Below are 15,855 nucleotides of genomic sequence, written 5' to 3' on the forward strand. Positions count from 1 at the left end.
ATCATATCAATAAGAAGTGTCTTTTTGGAAAAATCATGATAATGTGAGGGACCAAATTTCTACACTTTCCAAAACTATACCACAACACTTTCATTTTTAAAATATTTATTTATTAGATTTATATACCACCCTTCCAAAATGGCTCAGGGCAGTTCACAACATGATAAAAACAATTAAAACAAATTAACAATTAAAATCAAACTATTAAAATACAATAAAACCAATAAAACAGCTAAAGGCCCTGGAAATCAGAGCAACAGTTTAAAACAGTTTAAAACAGTTAAACATTTAAAACTCTGGAAGGCCAGGCCAAATAGGTAGGTTTTAAGGGCTCTCTTGAAGGACAGCAATGATCTCAAATTACGAATTACTGCTGGGAGTGCATTCCATAGCCCAGGAGCAGCTACAGAGAAGGCCTGCCTCTGCGTTGCCACCAGATGAACTGGTGGCAACTGGAGACGGACCTCCTCAGATGACCTTAACGTGCGGTGGGGATCATGTAGAAGAAGGCGCTCTCTTAGATATGGTGTTATCATCTTCTCATTGTGAATGCATGTACTGTTTCACAGGTGTGTGTGTGTGTGTGTGTGTGTGTGTGTGTGTGTGTGTGTGTGTGTGTTTAAAGTGGTCATATACACCAAATGATTCATGAAGGTATATACTGAATTTTGTAATATAGGTATGGCTCCTCAGCAGAATACAGACATGAAACCAAAGTAAAAGTAGGTTAATTTTTGAAGGCATAACATAGGGCAGTGTAGAGAGGGTGGAACAGTTATATAAGGGCAGAATGAAGGTCATTAAGTTGGAGTTTCCATATCTTTAGACTATGAGTAAAAACAGTTAACATCTTAGCTCTAATTTTGAACTGGAGATTTTTCAATATTTAATAATGTTAAAAACCATATGCATTATAGATAGCATTCCATAATGTGTGACTGCTCTGTGTGTGCATGTGTGCATATATGCTTAGAGATTCTCATACTAAAATCTCAAGAGCAAAACGCCCCTAACAAGCAGCGGAGACCCCTTGCTAGAAGTTTTTGCTTTAAAAGATGTCACACATTTTGAAGTCCTGTTCCTGTTCTAAAACATCCCCTTTACACAGAGATCAGCTGAGGTCCTTTTGCAAGGAATTTTTCTGCCTAACTCTCAGCCTTTCAAGTTGTTAAACTCTTTCCCCAGTTACATGTTGGAAGTGTTTTCTGTTTTGCCCAAAGTAGCTATTAGCTGTGATCTATCTATCTATCTATCTATCTATCTATCTATCTATCTATCTATCTATGTAAAGTTACATATTATTCAGGGCAGAAGCCCTGCATCGTTATGCAACTGGGGTGAGATTTGGGTAGTCCCTTTCCAAATGTTGAAATGTTTTGTTATTGTAATTCAGACAAGCAATCTCCCCTTGTGGGTACATTAAAGCAGCACTATTGCGTGACACAAGAGGAGCACCTATAACTTGAACTGCCCAATCCAAGACAAGCTCACTTAAACCCCCTGAAACGAGTGGAAATTAAGGATGTCTAACTCTGTGCTGGATTATGGCCATTGAGCATAAATGGGACCTGTCTCCTCCCCACTCTTTTTCTCTGCCTCTTCCCCCCACCGAAAAGAAGAACTGCCTTTTGGAGGGTCTAGCCAATGCTGAGAGGCCCTGAACGACTGAACTCTTCTTACCACGGTTTTGAGCAATGAGACAGGCAGTGTGTTTAAAAATAGAACTATGGCCCTCCTTCCTGTGTAGCCCTTTTCACAGCAATTTGTTCTGAAGGATGAAGTCATGCTCGGAGCTTGCTGGTGACTAGATGGGTTGTTTCCAGCCGTGTGCAGAAGCACAGAACTGCAAGCTAAAAGGAGATGATGAAGGGCTGGCAAGTCATATACCCAAAGGCTAACTGAGAGAGGGGATAAAGAAATAAAAATATATATTCTGTTTTGGACATGGGAAACATGAAAGGAAGATTTATGGATCTCTAGATTTGTGAAACCATCTGGAGAAATGGAGTTTGCAGAGAGCTTGCTTTTTAGCACTTCAGGGTTGTGTGTGTGTTATAAAACCAACTAAATGTTGCAAGTAGTACACAAATGTATTGATTTTTCTGTGCTACTTGCTATGTGGCTGGTAAGAATTAAAAAGATAAGGGAAAATATCTATCCCTTTAGTATTTGTTAGATTCTTTAAGTGTCCAGCTATGGGCAAAATCTTTGTTAAGAACTGTCTGCTCTGTTACTCATAGGAGCACTGTGTAACTTGGGTTGTGTTTTGACAGTTGGTAACCTTTGACTTCCCCATTCCAGAAAATTGTTTAGGCTGAGAGAGGCTGAAAAGAGCTTTAAGGAGTATGTCAGTTCATGGTTCTTTTGAGACAGGCTAACCATCCTTTTCCAACAGCCAAGTCCATATATAGCCTTTGCTTTTAATCTATATATTGTGCTGGTGGAATGAGAGATCAAAGGCCCCTCTTAAACATGTTTGAAAAATGCACATCCGCATTGCGGAAAAGGCGGATGGTATGGAAATCAATAATATCGCATTCAAGCAGGCTCTGCGACTTTGACTTCAAAGTGACTTCGATGTGTGTTCTCAATTTCAAAAGAGAACGGGGAGGGGGTGGAGAAAAATGAGAAAAGGGTGCATGGTCTCTGCTTCCTTAATTCTGTTTGCAATCCAGCTGAGTTCTAGAATGTTCCTTTACTGTTTTGTGAAGGAGACCCTGCTGTGCCACATCTTGGCGGCAGGTTTATTAATTGCCTGCACCTGTGACTATCACCAAAAACAGAGGCTGCAGGAGTTGCAAACAGCCTACAGTCCCCTGCTTTTGGAATGCAAATGGTTCACACGATTTATGGATTTATGAGCGAGGAGGGGAGGCAAAGAAGAAGCCGATAAAGGGCAGCCATCCTCCAATGGGATATTTCGCTGTTTTGCTTCTTGTTTTTTGTTTTAAGCCTCACAGCAAGGTCCTGATTTCAACAGGGAAATTAAAAAAAAAAAATCCCTGGTTCAATTTGGACTTGATGACAAAACTTTCCTCTGAGAATTTTTCTCTCCTGTAATGATGATGATGATAGTACTAGCAGGGATATACACCTCTTTGCAGATTATCATTTAAAAATGTTAGAGATTTTGAACTGCAGTTGGAGAGAATTATTATTAAATAAAAATATATTATAGACAGCAATTTAAATTTCTTTGCCCTGTTCATAGGAAGTTGCTATAGCCAAATTTACTCTGTCTGAAACCTTGTTGAGTGGTTGGGTGAAGATACAGCAAAGAACAATTCTTGGGTTGCTAAGTTCTAGCATGCCTGGGTATGATTTTTCCATATGTATTCACTGACTACATTTATATACCTTCTTTCCTCCTGGAGTACATGGCAAATTCATATGGTTTCCAGGCAGTCTCCAATGCAGGCACTGGCCAGAAATAAGTCCAAATAACAGTGGCAGACCGATGTTTTAAAACACAAATGTGCACCATTCACATGTAAAACAGAAGCTTAGGGTGTAATTAAAAGGACAGAGAGGTGTGTGGGTGGAGAGGAGAGTGCCAAACCCTCACATACCTTTGCTCTTACCCCCACTCTCCAGACTCCCTGCTGGATTGGAAATCCTCAGGGGATGTGAACTGGCTGATGCTTACTAACTAAAATACAAGTAGGCTAGCTCCAGTCTCATGCTTAATCTAATGTCTAGTTTGACCTTAAGTGGTGGGTGAACTGTGATTCTGCAAGGGCAACTATTGTCGGTGTCTTGCTGTAGGGATGGCAGGAATTACAGGATAATATTCTGGATTGTATCTTGCCAAAGTCATCGGAGTCCTAGCAAAATAGGAAGGGAGTCTGTTGGAGGGCCAACACGGGTAATAGCCAGTCAGGATCTGGAACTGGATATTGTGTCCTATCCATGCAAGAGGGATAACTGGGGCGAAAGCCAGGGATAGCCAAGGTTGAAGCCAGGTTGACCATTCACAGCCAGGAGTGCTTTTGAAAGTGGTGCCAGGTTAAGGAAAGTTCTCCAAGACTAGTCCTCCTATTATTTGCCATCTTTCCCCCTTAAATACAATTTCTATCATTTCTTTGTAGACTGTAGGTGTTGTGCAAATGGGCTGCCAGAAGCTGAGGGAAGCTGAAATACTAGTTCTCATCAAGGAATTTATGAAACAAAACCTTTGCAAGCCATGGCAAAGGTCAGTAGAAACAGACCAGGTATGCCGTAAACAAACAAAATGCATTTCATCCACGTTCATCAGTGAACTTGAAGTTCAGCGAAAACATGCAACTTGCTTTAATCTCCGTTGATGAAACTAAATGACTGTGCATTCCTATTTTTCTTTTTCCATACACATAAAGTAGTAAAACCAGTCTTTTTTTTTTTAAATTCCAGGTGGCAAGACTAATGGAAGTCAGCCTCTGAAGCCGTTCTGCCCCAGCTGTTGGAGCTGGTGATCAGTGTAGCCTGCAGGCGGAGGCCCCTTTGCCTTTCAAGCTGGGGTTTGCATGACGAGTGCAAAGGATACCTGCCCCGTGTGGGTAATTTATAAAGCTGAAAGGAAATAAAACCTGAGGCATCTATGTGATTTATTTTACTCGTGACATGGTGGGTCACATCCATCTAAAGATATAACCAAAGCTCAAGCTAGGTTGCATCATGATAATACCTAATTGTCCTCGGCTAACTGAGCAAAGAGGCACATTTTAAAAGTGGTGATTCTCTTGATTTAGCAGGGGGGAAGCAACTGGCCCTATTCAACCCCAACACAATATCCCTCTAGTGGCTGTTGCTGGTGTCTATCTTATGTCTCTTTTTATACTGTGAGCCCTTTGGGGACAGGGGTCCATCTCATTTCTTTATTAAATATTTCTCTATGTAAACAACTTCAGGAACTTTTGTTGAAAAGCAGTATATAAATATTCGTAGTAGTAGTAATACACCAGCAAAAATGGTGTACCAGGAATTTCCTCTTATCCCAAATCCTTCATTGCAATAGGCAGCTGTGGCCAGATTTGGCTTTAAAAAAGCCAAATTCTGGCTTACGGCCCATTTGACTCACGAGTATACCCCTTAGGTTCTGGCAACCCTTCACTCCCCTTTTGCTATAATTTCTTGTGACAGCTGTGCCACTGTGTGAAACTTCTTGTTAACTGTGCTATACAATCTCATCCACCTCTTCCATTTAGCCCAGCAGTTGCATTACCTCTTTTATTAAGTATTTGATTGTACCTTCAACTTTGGTTTTGAGGTTTGTTTTTGGGTGAGGGTTTTTGTTGTTGTTGTTTTTGGTTATGCTAGGGATTGTTCAAGAGTACACAACATCAAACCCATATCTTTACTGTGTCTTTTATTTTAATCATCTATTACCTTTCCCTCCTCCTTGGCCTGATTTGTAGAATTGTGGTTTTTTTTAAGCAAGAGGAGTGGCAAGCCTGATGCTGATATCCCCAAAAGAATTTACTGATGCATTGTCCAACATAGATTGTTTTAAAAAGCTGGGTTTTTTTCAGGCACACTGTAAATTAATAACATGCGGTAATGTCCGACAGTATTCATTATCTGGTTTATCATCTTATTCATTTTTAATGGTCATATTTCACATATGCTGTCAATTTAAGAAATTCTTGAAGATTTTTATTTAAACACATTGGGCAGTTTACATATATTAATAAATCATTATTTGGCGGTGCACCAGTTGGTTATCTCACTGTTCCTTTTGTGTTTCTAATAATTTCTGGTGCTGTTCCCCTTCCCCCTATAACTGTTAACAATTCACTATGACTATTTGGGCATGTCTGTCCTTCAACAGATTGGGCATTTGGCCCTGGGAAATTCACACACACACACACACACACACACACACACACACACACACGTTGGGATTAGCACAAAAATTGATCACAAAAGAGATTTGAACATCAAGCAAATGCCAAAGGAGAACATATTGGTTAATATATTTCAACAAATGGGTAACAGTTAAAAATTATCCTACATCAAAAGGTGCTTCTTGAGAATTTTATTTCACACAACATGGGCTTCAGCATGTTGGATTCACAGCCATTTATTTCTCAATGTGTGCGTTCCGAAGAATCAAGTGGAAGTATTTGTCTGAAGGTATCTAGTACATGATTGGAAAAGCTCCAATCTAGGTTTTCCTTACCCAAAGGGCTGGTTCAGGTGAATAGAGCCCACTTCATATGCTGAGGGTGAGAATGTGCCCTCTCTGACATCTCTAATAGACATCCTGACACACAGCTGGGACATCCTTGAAGTGTGTGAGAGGGGTGCATTCAAATTACCCATCTACATGTGCTCCAAAACATTTTTAAACAGAGTTTTGGAGTGTATATAAACTCGAGTTTGCTGGTTTGAATCCCTGCTGGTATGTTTCCCAGACTATGGGAAACTCCTATGTCAGGCAGCAGTGATATAGGAAGATGCGAAAGGCATCATCTCATTCTGTGTGGCAGATGGCAATGGCAACCCCCTCCTGTATTCTACCAAAGGAAACCACATGGCTCTGTGGTCGCCAGGAGTCGATACCAACTCGACAGCACAACTTTACCTTTATAGAGGGGTAATTTGAATGAATGCCCCTCTCAAACAATTAAAGGATGTCCTAACAGTGTATTGTATTGGGAAACCCTTTATTGATGTCAGGGTGAGTGCATTCTCACTGCATTTTCACTCTCAGGATGTGAACTGGCAGGCGCTTGTCCAAACTGAGGATGAGGAGAAGGTCCATGGTAAGTGGTCCAGAGGCCAAGCAAGGATGGGTAGTCAAAGAGAAGCTCAGGTTATGCCTGAGCAATGAGCACCATATTAATCTATTTCCCCCCACTATTCAGACAAATATTGCCTCCTGGTACCTGCCCTCGGGTTTACAAATTAAAAAGACAAGACACACCAAAGAAGGAGAGTGGAGGGCAAAGGAAGAGCAAGAAGATCGGTGTGACAATGCCAAAACCAAGTGGTTAAGTTTTTAAAAGGCATTTATATTCAGATGGGCTAGGCAGAACTTTCTTGACTGATGTTCTTTAGTTGGATAGAACAGTGGTAACTACCTAGTGGCTTTTGTGTTGCAGAACGTGAGCTGTCTGCATGGTTTCAGAACAAACACCAGAGAAAGGTTTAAGATAACTTGTGAGATAAATGTTTAGAGGTCAGTAGAGAACTTGTTGACTCACACACAGGAACAGGAAGGAGAATAGAAATTCCTAGCTACCCCAATGCGGAGGAAGCTATAGTGCTCCCTCTGGCTTCATGGCAGATTACATGCAAACTATACACAGTAAGTTAGGCTGCAGCTGTTGCATATCCCAACACTCCTTCTGAACAACTGAAGCATTAGCTCACTAAGTTCATTACCCGCCTTGACAGCCTGTAATCTCTCTCTCTCTCTCACTGATCAAAGGCTTTGTAAGAATGCCTGCCATCATGTTCTCAATTGGACAATACTGCAGGTCTATAAGTCCCTGTTCCTGTAAGTCTTTCAGGAAGTGATACTTCACATCTATATGCTTGGTTCTAGGGTTAGCTCTCTCAGTTTGTGCAAGTGCAATACACCCTTGATTATCTTCCAAGATTCATGTGGGTTCTCTTGGACATAGACCCAACTCTGTCAATAGTTGTTGTAGCCGGATTACTTCTTGACTACCTTGTGCAGCTATGATGTATTCCACTTCTATAGAAGAAAGTGCTACTGAAGCTTTTTTTCCTGCTGGCCCAACTGATGAGCCCTGCTCCAAGCAAAAACAGATAACCACGGGTAGATTTTCTATCAGAACTGTTTCCAGCCCAATCTACACCCACACATCCAGTTAGGTTGCATTCAGAAGTTGCTGGAAGTCGTAGCTTAAGGTGTAAAGTTCCTTTTAAGTAATGTATAACCCTTTTCACTGCATAACTTACCTTGTATCATTTGCATGTAATCTGCTATGAAGCCAGAGGGGGTACTGTAGCTTCTTCAGTACTGATTGGGCTAGCTAGGAGTTTCTGTTCTCCTTTCTGTTCCTGTTTGTTCCTGTTCCTGAGTATGAATCAGCAAGTTCTGTACTGACCTCTAAGAGTTTATCTCACAAGTAAAGTTATCTTAGACCTTCCTCTGGTGTTTGTTCTGAAACCACGCAGACAGCTCACATTCTGCTACAGGTTATGGGCCCAGACCTTTCAAAGCAACCCAGTATACAGCCCAGAATGATCTTGAAGGGCAAACGGTCTTGAAGGAGCCTGGAAAGAGCAGAAGCTACAAAGAGACCCTCTGAGAGGAAGCCTGCGGAATGCAAGTAAGCAAAACTAGGATTTTTCAAAGGAAAAATGGCGTGCAACTCTGAATTTAGGCTCTCTGTGGGAAAACTGAATAATGTAAATTATCAGCTATGGAGGTTTAAAGTAGAAATGCTTCTAACTAAGGATGACTTGTGGGAAGTTACTAACACAGACAGACCTGCAGCAAATCCCCAAGAATGGGATACAAAGGACAGACAGGCATAGGCAACCATTAGTCTACTAGTGGAAGATGAAAAATTGATTCACATAAGGAATCTTTGGAAAGGGCATGTGGAATGCATTGAGAAATGTGCATGAAAGAACTGGTTTGAACAGTAGACTATTCCTTTTGAGGAAACTGTACAAACTGAGACTTGGGAAAGGAATAGAAATGCAAGACCAAATAAATGCTATACTGGAAGTGGTGGCAGAATTGCGTGGAATTGGGGAAGAAATAAAAGACAGTCACATAGCAACCCTATTACTTTGTAGCTTGCCTGATTCCTCTGGTGCCCCAATAAATGCCCTTGAGACAAGGCCTGAGGAAGACCTGACACTGGAATTTGTGAGAGGCAGACTTCTGGATGAATTCCAGTACAGAAAGGAAGTCACAGAGGATAGTCAGAATGGAGAAGCTACACTGAAAACTGCAGGTGACAAGGTGCACAAGAAAGAAAAAAGAGCATGTTTCCGGTGCAAGGAAGGGACATTTAAAGAAAGACTGCTCCATATGGAAGGCAGAACAAGCGAAACTACAAATAAAATTCCCACAAGCACCTAAGCAAAAGGCAAAGGCTACAACTATTGACACAGAACAATGGAGTGGATGCTTAAAAACAGCACTGTGTAACTCATCCCAAGGTTGTTGTGTTGACTCTGGTGCAACTAGTCACATGACTGATAGACACTTAAAAACAAAACAAAACAGAATTGGACTTAAGAAATAAGGAAAAGTTTTATCTTGCAGATGGAAGCAGTATAACTGCAGAGGGAATTGGACAAGGATTTGTAAACTTCACCAAGACAGATGGGGACATACTTGCTATTCCAGTAAAAGATGTGCTATATGTTCCTGACTTGGAAGGTGGTCTCTTATCATTTAAGCAGATGGCAACCAAAGGACACCATTAAATTCCATGGCAATGAGTGCACAATCCAAGAGGGGACAAAAACCCTGGCCAGAGCAATTGCAGATGAACACCTGTAACGCTTAAGCACAGCAATGGAGCAGATGAAGCTCACCACACATAAACACATTCACCTATGGTATTCACCTATGGTATCGGCGTCTCGGCCATAGGCACCCTGAAAGTGTAAAAGAACTGGTGAAACAGCACCTGACAAAAGACCTTATGATGTCAGCCTGTCCAGTAACTATGAAGTGCGACTGCTGTATCAGAGCTAAGGCTACAAGAGCAACACGTCCCAAAGCAAGCCAAACCAGAGATTCAAAACCATTTTATCTCATACACAGTGATTTATGTGGGCCGATGCAAGTACCAACACCTGGAGGAAACAGACACATCGTGGCCTTTATAGATGACTTCTCGAGATATACAGTCACCTGTCTCATGAAGCACAAGCGTGAAGTGTTGGGAAAGGTACAAGACTATGTATCCATGGAAAGCAACAGATTTCAGCACAAGCCACTTATATTTCGGACCGACAATGGAGGCGAATTCACAGGAAAGAAACTTGAGGACTTCTTCAGAGCTCATGGAGTGGATCATCACAAGACTGTCCCATATGCGCTCAAACAGAATGGAGTGGCAGAACAGAAAAATAGGACCCTAACAAAAATGATTAGATGTATACCGACAGAGTCAGGTCTACCTGAAAAATACAGAGGAAACTACAATGCCCCGCTGGCTTCATAGATTACATGCAAACTATACACAGTAAATTAGGCTGCAGCTCTTGTATATCCTAACATGTTGTTCTTTTGGCCAATGAGCAGAATGTGCTTCAATTCCCTTTTGCAGGGCAACTGGTGTCTACAGCAAAATTCTTTCTGGCAAGGAGGAGGAAGCAAGCTTCCTGCAATTGCTTTTGCTCTGGCCAGTGTCTTGGACCAGGGTGGCTTACTCCTTGCCGCGGTGTTCTTCCTGGGATAGAGGGGGTGTTCAGCCCAAGAAGCCAGGCCAGAAAGTCAGCAGCTTTGATGACTCTTAATGTCATCGGGAGCATTTTCAGACAGTACACTTTACTGCAGGTTTACTGTGAGGCTTTACTGCAAGTTCGAATTTTCCTCAAAAAACGGATGCAAAAAGTGAATTTTTTTAACCCCGGACATAAATCGGGCTGCGTTCCAATGCCTAATGAAAAACCTGAATCATATGTGAAGTGCTCCCCAATAGCTTGCAGGGACTTAAGGCAAATCTGGCCAATATGGTGGACACACATGCTCCATTCCGTAGGAAAAGTGAGCTAAAAGCCCCATCTGGAAATGCTCCTGGTGCTTGCTGAGAGGATTCTGCAATAGAACCCTCTGACCATCTACAGTACTGGCATCACAGACCAGCAAGCCCCTCCCTCCGCAAGCTGCTGGGGTGGCATGGAGAGCAAGGTCCTGCTATTATGGTCCCCACTTGAGACCTCTGGTGCCTTTTAGGAAGGTGTACAATTAGTATCTTCCAGAGTGTTTCAAAATGGCAGTTGGGAGAAGACAGCCACACATGTTGCCTCAGCTTTATTGAATTCATCCATCAAGCAGGTAGCCCTGGGTGCTTCTCTTGTCTAGTTCACTTTCATAAGCTGTGGAAGCATGAATAATCAATAGATTTTATTAAATGTGTTCAGAAAAAAGTAAAAAACCAAATGTTAAGTTACAGGATTAATGGACAAGCTTTTGGTTTTTGCATATTTAACCATCATGTGTTCTAAAAAAGCCCAGCATGGGTGGTGGACATGATCTCGTTTATCTTAAGAAATAAAGAGTAGAAATTTAATTAAGTGCATGCAGCATGGGGTGTGCAAAATCAATCTAGTGTGTATTTGCAGGTATCTCATCTGATCCTGCTCTGATATCCAGCCTAAAGGGTACTAAGTAATGGAAATGGAAATGCCAGCCCTTGTTCTGCAGGCCTGGTTTCTTCTGATATACATAAATACCTTTTTCTTTTGTGCTGGCTAATTTACATGATACAAATTGCTTTCATTAAAACAGAGGACTTTCCCAACATCCTTTATTCTGATCCCTCTCTCTGTTCCCTCTATTATCATCCGTGGAGTTTAGAATATACATGAGAGGAAGAAGTGCAGCTGCCGGGCAAGATACCTCTCCTGTGGATTTAAGTTTGTTTTTATCAGTCCTAAAGCAGCAAAAAAAAGGCCTGATTGACACATGGCATGTGCTTTCTGGCAATGAGCAAAATGCCTCAGATCAGCGCCAAGTAAATTCAAAGAAAGACTCTGCTTGGTTCAGCTGGAAACGGCTTTCTTGGTTATTGTGAGGGCTTGAATTGCAGTAGTTGCTGAGCTCCATGATGCTACTGGAATCCTGTGGGAGAGGAACTCCCTCAGCACCTGTCTCCGTCTGTCTCCTTACCACTTCTAAATGTGTTATTAATTTGAAGTTACAGAGGGTTGTACCCAACTCAGCTTTAGAAGCAGCAGCAGCAGCAGCAAAACAACTCAACATCTGACAGTTATTATGCTTGGATTCTTTTCTGTGGAAAGAGCTCTTGGAAGCATCCTATTGTTTCTTTGTCATTGCCCAGTGAGCATTATGTTGCCTAATTCTAAACGACTTCCCGCATTACAGTATTTATTTTCTGAAGGTCATTCATGTGATGAAAATTGCAATACGAGACACAATTCTATCTATGTTTGCTTGTGAGTCAGAAACCAAAAGATGGCCGCAATCCCAAATATTGGCAACCCATTTCTTTTCAGTCCAGTTTGTATTCCCAAGAAGATTCATGTCACAATAACCTAGTTTGTCTCATAAATGCCATAGGAACATTTTTTTGATTTCTCAGCACATTAACACAGCAATTCTTCTGCAGTTGATGCTGTCAAAGGTATCAATTTACTTCTTTTGCCCAGGCTTGCCACTTGCCTTAATTTCAAAGTCATATGTATGCTTCTTTGCACGCACACACTTGTATGTATGGGCTTCCCCAGTAACTTGAATCCGGGGGGGGGGGGTTGTTAGTACAAATTAGCATGTGTGTGGATTTAATTCTCAGGTCTTTTTTTTTTTTTTAGAAAACAGAGGACTTCTGCATTCTCTCATGCTGATGGGGTTGCCAAGAAGGGATGTGCGAACTGGCTTGAGGTCAAGCCAGTTTACCATTGAACTGGGCTGGCTCGAAGGCAAGCCTTTGAGCCAGACTGGGTCCAATTCAACCTGACCTTGAGCCAAACTCCCCTGAGCCAGCTCAGATCAGTTCAGGGGTTCTAAGTTGGGATTTTTTTTTTTAAACCACACTCACCACTGAGTCCGGGTCAGCAGTGACCATGGAGATGTGTTTCTCTGCCATCTCCCCCTCCCTCTGCCAGCTTCCTCCCAGCTCGGCCCATTTTGGGGCCTTTTGCTCAATTAGGATATTGTGGCCATAATTGTGGCCTTTTGTTCAATTAGCATGCCCAGTGGGCCTCTGCATGGCTGGGACGTGACCCAGGCCATGCAGAGGTCCATTGGGCATGTGCAGCTACCTCCAAAATGGCCACTACCACTGGAGGAGGGGACAGAACAGCCTGAAAATGGGCTGAATGGCCCTTTTTTGAGTGGGAGAAGGCCTTCAGGGGAGGAGATGACAGAGACCCCCCGTGGCTGCTGCTGCTGGCCCAGATCTGGTGGTGAGTCTGGTTAAAAATATATATTATTAAAAAAAATTAGAACACCCAAACCGGCTTGAATTCAAGCAGAGTTGGGGGTATGTTCCGGGTGGCACAAAACCAGGATTGAATTTGAGCCCAGGCCATTGCAGGGAGAGAAGGCCAGTGCGGAGAGGGCGACCCAGACCTGGTGGTGAGTCTGGTGTGTGTGTGTGTGTGTATATATATATACACACACACACACACACATACACACACACACACACACTTAGAACCCGTGAACCAGCTCAAATTTGAGCTGAGCTGTGGGTATGTTCGGGGGTCCACAAAACTAAACATGTCTGTTTCAGTTCGAGTCCTGTTTGTACTCGATCCGAACCCAGCAAACCGGTTTGGTGTACACCCCTATTGCCAGGTTTCATTGCCAGCGATTACATCTGTCTCACTTAATGGATCCATGGATGTGAAAAAGGCAAATGCGGCCATCATGCAACTAGTACTGGAAAATTCTGTGAGACTTCCTGCAGTTTCAGAAGGTACAAAATCCCTTTTCAGATATTATGCTGTGCAGGCATATTATACAGGCATCTGTACACATGCACTTGTGTTTGTGTACATTTTGATACATGAGTTCATTTAAAAAGTGAACTCGCACAAAGCCCCACCCCCCCTCAAATGCAGCCCAGATAGAAAGTGTCCCACAGTATATGCGCTGAACATAATGACCCACACACTGCACAGTCCCCCATGGGAGGTTTCTACCTGCCTACACTGTGGCAGGGATTGTAAAAAAAAGAATGGGTGGAGTTGTGCAAGAGTGCCGTTCTGCAAAGGCCTAATACTGTGAAAGCACAGTTACGCGACACCATGGCCCTTATTTCCAGTAGTGTTATAGCATATGCATGCAGGTTTAAAAATGGCTAAGCAGAAGGCCAGAGTAGCTATGCATTTTTCTATTCATTGGTCTGTTGTGTTCGGGAAATATTTTTCTCATAACTCCCAAGTACTTTAATAAATGAGGAGAGAAAATGAGAGCATGTCTGATCAAAAATAAAACCAAAAACCATCCAGACAAGGGGCATCAGAAAAGAAGCAGGTGCTTAAACGTCCATAAAACAATGCACTGTGGAACAAACAGGATGCCTTCGGAATGTGCTGGGTGTAATCTGGATAAACTGTTGACACAGTGTGGAAGCTGGCCTCCAGGTGCTGCCTGAGTGGTGTATCCTGCTTAAAAAAAACCAAAAAAAAACACCCCTCCTTTTAGTTTTCCTTACATTTACAGACCAATAATAACCATGGTTTCCCAAGGCATAAAGACTAGGCATTTCCATCCCACAGCTCATCAGTTTAACCATTTATGATGCATAATATTTGCAAATAAATAATAAACTTTAAAGCATTTGAGAGGCTGAATTTATTTAAGGCTCCCCAAACAGTTTGGTTCCAGACCTCTGTGAAACCTTTAAAAAGAGTCTTGTTTATTTTCTTTTCAGGGGGAGTAAACATGACTAACGTTTTACATGATGTTCATTAATTTGATTTCTTAAGGAGAATTTTTTTCTTAGTGTTGGTGTTTGTTCTCTGAAAATGTCTTTCCTGTGAATCAGGATCTTACAAATATCTTTATCTATATCTGCTCTTAATATTTACAATAGCTATTTTATTTATTTATTTATTCATTCATTCATTCATCTATCCATCCATCCATCCATTCATCAATCAATCAATCATATTTCTATACCACCTGATATGTACATTTCTAGGCGGTGTACAAAATTTAAAACAATATAAAAAGTAAAAACAAGTTAAAATTCCACAATAAAAACAATCTCATAAAACAAGTTTTAAAAACAAATTATTAAAATTAAATCCAGTTAAAAGCCTGCAAGAACAGGAGAGTTGAGGGTCTTCCTGAAAACAAACAGAGAAGGAGATGCTCTTATTTCAACAGGAAACATATTCCAAAGCCCTGGAGCAGCCACAGAGAAGACCCAGTCCTGAGTTGCCAGCAAATGAGCTGGTGGCAACCGTAATTGGACCTCTCCAGAAGGTTGTAAGAGGTGGTAGGGTTCATGATGAAGAGGGCACTCTCTTAAATACCCTGGGCCCAAGCCATTAAGGGTTCTATAGGTAATAACCATCACTATGTATTTTTCCTGAAACATGTCATACTTCCCCAGAAGGAACAGGTATGCAGTCTAGGGGTGCTTCTGGGTCCAAGTCTCTCCTTGGTGTCCCAGGTTGAGACAGTGGCCAGAAGTGCCTTCTATCAGCTTCGGCTGATACGCCAGTTACGTCCATTTCTTGAGTTAGATGACCTCAAAACAGTGGTACATCTGCTGATAACCTCCAGACTGGATTACTGCAATGCGCTCTATGTGGGGCTGCCCTTGTATGTAGTCTGGAAACTACAGTTGGTCCAGAATGCGGCAGCCAAGCTGGTCTCTGGGTCATCCAGGAGAGACCATATTACTCCCATATTGAAGGAGTTACACTGGCTGCCAATATGTTTCTGGGCAAAATACAAGGTGTTGGTCATAACCTATAAAGCCCTAAACAGCTTGAGCCCTGGGTTTTTAAGAGAATGTCTTCTTTGTTATGAACCCCACCGCCCATTGAGATCATCAGGAGAGGTCCGTCTGCATTTGCCACTGGCTCATCTGGTGGCTACTCAGGGATGGGCCTTCTCTGTTGCTGCCCTCAGGCTTTGGAATGCACTCCCTAGTGAAATAAGAGCCTCCCCATCTCTGACATCTTTTAAAAAGTCTCTAAAGATGCATTTCTTCACCCAGACTTTTTAACTGA

Source organism: Hemicordylus capensis, chromosome 4 (assembly GCF_027244095.1).
Source record: "Hemicordylus capensis ecotype Gifberg chromosome 4, rHemCap1.1.pri, whole genome shotgun sequence".
NCBI lineage: Eukaryota > Metazoa > Chordata > Lepidosauria > Squamata > Cordylidae > Hemicordylus > Hemicordylus capensis.